Genomic DNA, 7125 nt, shown 5'->3' with positions numbered 1-7125 from the left:
CCTTAATAACTATAAGACCTATAAAGCCTTATAACTTATAGCTATAAAAGGCTTACTATAATACCTTTAAAGGGTAATACCTTAGAGGCTTAGTACTAGTTAGCCTATAATAGTCCTAGAAGTAAGGAGATAGTAGTAAATAAAGAGCTTACTAGCCTTTAAAAGGTAATACCCTAAAGGCTAGTACTAATAGAGGTATTAATAGAAAGCTAGCTAGCCTTTAATAGGTAATACCCTAGAGGCTAGTATTAATAAAGGTATTAATAAAAAGCTAGCTAGCCTTTAATAAGTAATACCTTAGAGGCTAGTACTAATAAAGGTGTTAATAAAAAGCTAACTAACCTTTAGTAGGTAATACCCTAAAGGCTAGTACTAATAGTGCTAATAAAGAGCCTATTATAGTATTAAGACTAATAGAGTATATATAGGGTAAGAGGTAAAGTTATTATATTATATAACTTCTATCTAGTTATATAGTATAGGTAAGTGCTAGATATACTAGGTAATAGGAGATTATTCTTCTAGCTTTAGAGCTGCCTATTATTACTCCTACTTAATCTATATTAACTAAGAAAAATAACTAGAAATAACTATAAAGAATAAAATAATAACTATAAGGAATAAAATAATAACTATAAAGAAAAGTAATAACTACTATAGCTACTATAATATACTATAATAATAGCCTAATTCTCCTACTTACTAATAGGTATAATAGTACTTATTAGTATACTTAAGTTACCTTTTTCTTCTAGGTATAAGGTAGCTTATAATTATACTAGGTATAAGGTAGCTTATAGTTATATTAGGTATAGGGTAGCTTACTACTATATAGAGGGCCTTACTACTATATAAGGGGTTTTATAATTACTATATTTTCTACTTTTTACTTATAAAGTAATTTAACTTAAAAACCTATATAAATAAATTTTATAAAAATTAAAAGTTATATTATAAACTATATTTAGTAAAGGTGCCTTATTCTAAAGGCTATAAAATATATAAGAGATTACTAGCTAAGGTATACTAGGTACTATACTAGTACTAAGTATACTATAGTAATACTATACTAGTACTAAGTATACTATATTAGTACTATACTAGTACTATACTAGTACTAAGTATACTATACTAGTATTATATTAGTACTAAGTATATTAATTAACTATAATAGTCTTAAAAGTAATAGAATAATAATAGACTTATAAAGGCTTAGACTTTTATAAGATTATAGCTATAAAGAAGCTTTAATAGCTATAAAACCTATAAAGCTTTATAACTTATAGCTATAAGAAGCTTATTATAATACCTTTAAAGGGTAATACCTTAAAGGCTTAGTATTAGTTAGCTTATAATAGTTCTAGAAGTAATAAAATAGTAATAAACTATAAGGAAGCCTTAGTAGCTATAAAACCTATAAAGCCTTATAACTTATAACTATAAAAGGCTTACTATAATACCTTTAGAGGATAATACCTTAAAGGCTTAATACTAATTAGCCTATAATAGTTTTAAAAGTAAAGAAATAGTAGTAGATAGAAAGCTTATTAGCCTTTAAAGGGTAATACCTTAAAGGCTAGTATTAATAAAGGTATTAATAGAAAGCTAGCTAGCCTTTAAAGGGTAATACCTTAAAGGCTAATACTAATAAAGGTATTAATAAAGAGCTAGCTAGCCTTTAGTAAGTAATACCTTAAAGGCTAATACTAATAGTATTAATAAAGAGCCTACTATAGTGCCTATAAAGGGTAATACCTTAAAGGTATAAAACTAATTAACTATAATACTTATAAAATAGCTTTAATAGGTAATACCCTAGAGACTAAAGGCCTTAGGAGTATAATACTTTTAGAATAGACCCCTAGAAAATTATAGCTTAGAAGGTACTTAGTATAGTCCTAGGTAGTACCTATACTTATAAAAGGCTAGCTTTAGTAATAGCTTAGTTATAATATTAATAGTATTCTTAGTATTTAGAATTTAACTAAAGCTTAATTAGTATAATATATTCTTATTATATAACTAGTAGTATTAAATATCTATATATTTTATATAAGGATATTTTTAAATATTAGAAGCTTAGGTAATAGTATTAGAGTTATTAGTCTAGATAGTAGTCTTAGTATAGGTAGGCTTTTCCTTAAGGGTTTTTATAATAATATAGTAAAGCTATTAAATCTAGATAGCTTCTTAGGCTATATTATATTAAGAGATATACTTTACTTTAATAGTTAAGTATATAATAATATTTTATAGCTTTAAGTATTAAGATATAATATTACTTCTTAAGGTAATAATAAAGCTATTAATAGATTTATATATTTATTAATAGCTAGTATAATTAGTATTATAGTAAACTTAAGGTCTTTTATTAGGTCTTATAAAAATAAGTTTATAGTTAATAGTACCTTTAATATATTATAAAAGCTATTTTAAGTTAATAATATATTCTACTAGTAGGGTAGCTATAAATCTATAATAATAGCTAATAGTAAAGTAGATATTAAGCCTAAAGTAGTTAGAAAGATAAATTAGGCTTCTATAGGTCTTAGTATACTAGCTATTCTTAATAGTTAGTTATTACTTAATACTTTTAGTAATAGGATTTATTAGTAGGTTATAAGGTTTATAGTTAAAAAGGCTAGCTTCTTTTAAAAGGGTTTTAATATATCTACTTTAAGAAAGTATAAGGGTTCTTATATATTAGTCTTAATAAATATTAATACTAAGATAGTAGCTAATAAGGCTTATATCTATTATTTTATAGGTATTTAATAAGGCTTTTTTAATCTTTATAATAGTAATCTTATTTTTACTAATAATAAAAAGATTATTAATATAAACTATAATAATTAGGCTATCTTTATAGATAAATAGGGAATAATTAAGCTATATAGGCTTAAAGCTAAGACTTTAAAGTATTTTATAAAAGGTTATATACTAGATCTATAGGGCTTACTTTAGCCTATATAAGGACTTTAGTAGCTTCTATACTTTCTTAAGGTATTCTTCTTAATATCCTTTAGGTATTTTAATATAGACTTTAATATCTATAGGATTATAAAGGAAGGTAGTCTTAATATCTATTTACTTAACCTTAAAGTCTAGGGTAGCTATAATTACTAGTAATAGGTATAGTATTAAAATTTTTAGTATACTTATAAATATTTTATAGTAATTAAGTTCTTTATATTAATTAAAACCTTTTACTATATATTAGGATTTCTAGTAAATAACCTTATTATTAGTACCTCTTTTAAGTTTATATACTTACTTACTTAGAAAGATAATCTTATTTTTAAGCTTATTAATTATAATTATAATATAGTTCTTTACTAAAGAGTTATACTTATTTACTATTAAGCCTTTCTACTTTTATAAATTAAGGTAGAAAATAGCCTATTTATATATTATAAGTTCTTTATTATAAATAAGGTTATTAAATATAGTAAGGTTTATTATATTATTAAAATTAAAGTAAAGTATATATTAGTAGTTTTAGGATATTAAGACTAATCTAATTAGAATTTTAATTTATATTATAGGTTTTTCTTCTTACTTAATAATATTACTTAAAGTTAAGAATAAAAGTATTTTAAAGAGGTTAGATAGTATCTTATTAGTATTAATAGTAAAGATAGGATATAAGGTTAATTAAATATTTAGTAATATTAATTTAAATTTATTATTACTTAGTATATATAGATAGCTAATAAAGTTATTATTATTAACTAGGTTATAAATATTATTATCTTTATTAGTAATTCCTAGTATTATTAATATAGAGGATATAGAAGGTATTATTTACTTAGGCCTTATAGTTAAGGTAGTAAGTATACTATAGTACTTTATTATAGAACTCCTATTAATAGGTAAGTTATAAGTAATTAAAGTAATTTCTATATACTCTTATCTCCTATTAATTACCTATTAACCTAAAGAGTAGTATATAGTTTTACTCTTATAGCCTAAGGTAAGGTTATTCTACTAAAGAAGGTTATATTTAAAATCTTTAAATAGCTAGTTAGGCTATTCTTAAAAGATAATATTATTAATAACTACTAGTCTATTAAGTTTATTAGTATTTAAGATAATATAGTTAGTTTAGCCTTTATATTTAATTAAAATATATAAAATAGTTTTAAGAACTATTCTTAAAATATAATAAAAGGTCTTTTACTATTTATAACTACCTATAATTTATAAATAACTAAGGTTAGGTTTATCTTTAAACTATAGTTTATAAGGAGTTATTAGTTTATTATTCTTTATTATAGGGGTATACTATTAAAAAGTAATATAAGCCTATACTATAACTAACTAGAATTTAATTAGTATTTTTAACTAATATATAATAAGAAAAAGCTTATTTTATAGTATTTTATTCTTAACCTTAATAATACTATTCTATTAATACTAATTAATAGTAGAATATTATAAGTATATACTTAAGGAAATATAAGAGTTCTTAAACTAGGTTATAATATTCTCCCCTTCTTAATCTAGCTAGATAAAGTAGTATTTATATTCTAGATATTCTTATATCTTTAGGAAATTTAATATTATATTAAGTAGTTAAGATTTCTTTTTAATAAAGAATAGCTAGTATATTCTAGTATAATTATTAATAATAATAACCTAATACTAATCCTTCTTTTAAGAGGTAGGTAGGGTATTAATAATATTAATATAAAGGCTTTTAAAAAGATATATTTCTTTCTAGAATAGATAAATATAAAGGCTTTCTTTTTATCTCTTTATAAGATAGTTAATATAATATTTATATTAACTAATAAGCTTTATACTAATAAAGATAAAGATAAGTTTAATAATATTCTATTCCTCTAGATATCTAAGTTAATTATACTATAGTTTATACTTTAGGTTATTTATTATATAGGCTAATATATTAATACTTAGAGTAATATAGTTAACTATATAGAGTTTAGTAGTTTATTAGGTAGTAAGAATAACCTTTTAATCTTTTATTATAATTACTCTTTTTTTATTAAAGACTATTATAATATCCTTTATTACTAAGTAGCTAATAAAGAGTAGGTTTATTAAAATACCTTCTTATAAAATACTATTATATAATTTTAAAGTAGTTTTAAGGCTTTTTATAGTAATAATAGCTATTCTATAAGTAATAGGTTTTAAGATAGTATTAATAAGACTTTAAATACTAAGGCCTAAGTAGGGGAATAAATCCTTTATAAGTTCCTTATAGCTTAAGATATAGTTAAATATATTAAAGTTAAATAGTATTAGTTTTTAATATAATAATATAGAAAAACTAAAATCTTATCTAGATTTAATACTTATAAGAATACTATCTACCTTAAGTTAACTAAAGTATTATAAGCTTTAAAAAATAGTAAAAGTAAATTAAGCTAGCTTAGAATTTATAAAGAAACTTATATATTATTTAAAACTAACCTTCTTATATTTATACTTATTATTATATTTCTTAATTAGGTATTAGTACTTTCTATTTTATTAAAATAAAGAGGGTAGGTTTACTAGATAGAGTTTAAGGTATAGTTTTTAATATTACTTATTAAAGTAACCTAGAAGCTTATAAAAGGAATAAAAGTACCTAGTAGTATTAGGTTTTATTATACTATAAGGAGAATACCCTTTAATAGCTATTATAGTAATTAAAGTAGCTTATTACTTAGACTTTTTATTATTCTATTATTTAAGCTTAATAAAGTTAGCTATAACTATAACTACTTATATAAATATAATTATAAAAACTATAATAGTATTATTAATTTACTTTAAAATAAAATAAAAGGCTATTTTAATAGTATAAAAGTTAAACTCTTTATTAAGACTATTAATAAAAAGATATACTATTAAAGCCTTAAGGACTTTAAAGTCTTTATTAAGAGATTATTATTTAGCTTAAGTATTAATAAATATTATAGTAAGTTTCTTAATAAATCTATATTAAATAAAGGTTAGTATTAAAAGATAGTTAGCTATAATTTAAAAAATAGTAATACTTTTTAGTTTAAAGTACTTTTTAAAGATTATAATTATATTTAATACTATAACCTTATCCTTAATAAGGCTATAGGTATATTCTTTAAGGCTTATATTAATAAAAGTAATAGTATAGACTTAGTTTTATATCTATTCTTAAATAAGATCCTTTATAATCTTATTATTATAAGCTTTAGTTAAGATAAAGCTATTTCTTTAGCCTTTTAATAGTAATCTATTAAGATTATTAAGTCTTAATATATTAATTATTTTTAGTTTTTATTTAACCTAGTTACTTTTAGATTTAAACTTTAAGATATTTAATACCTCCTTTAGTATTAAGGATATAATACTAAATAATAAAATAGGTAATAAGGCTATAAGAAGATCTTAACTTATATATAAGAGTTAAGTTATTAATAGTATTACCTACTAAGGGAGTAGAACTTTAAAATAATAAAGAGGATAATAGGCTAAGTATATAGTCTTTCTTTTTAAACTAAATACTTTATATTTATTTAAAGGTAAAAAATATTTAAATAAATAATAAAGAATTCTTCTTATTAAATAAGTAATTATTATATACCTTTTATAGTAATTAAGATTATAGATTATAGTAAGTAATCTAGTAAATATATTTAAAACTATAGATTATAGTAAATAATCTAATAAGTATATCTATTTAAAGATTATAACTATATTAAGTAAATTTATATTATAATATATATAAAATAAGTATATAAAGTCTATATATAAATTACTAGGTAAGGTATAGTAGTAGAATTTCTTTTTCTTTATATAGAATTTTTATAGTAAATAGACTTATTAAATATACTTTAAATTAACTAAAGTTTAAGGTCTTTCCTCTTTTTATATATAAAGAGTTATAAATTTCTTAAGTTTTATAGTAAATATTAGCTTATATAGATAGTAAGTAAATTTAGTAAGAAATTAATACTTTCCTTTATTTTATTAATAGCTTTTATAATATAAGTACTATTAGGCTTATAACCTATTAAGACTAATAGGGTATATATAGGGTAAGAGGTAAAGTTATTATATTATATAACTTCTATCTAGTTATATAGTATAGGTAAGTACTAGATATACTAGGTAATAGGAGATTATTCTTTT

This window comes from Cordyceps militaris (genome assembly GCF_000225605.1).
Source record: "Cordyceps militaris CM01 unplaced genomic scaffold CCM_S00008, whole genome shotgun sequence".
Lineage (NCBI taxonomy): Eukaryota > Fungi > Ascomycota > Sordariomycetes > Hypocreales > Cordycipitaceae > Cordyceps > Cordyceps militaris.
The sequence above is the reverse complement of the archived record's forward strand: the minus strand, read 5'-3'. Positions refer to the sequence as shown.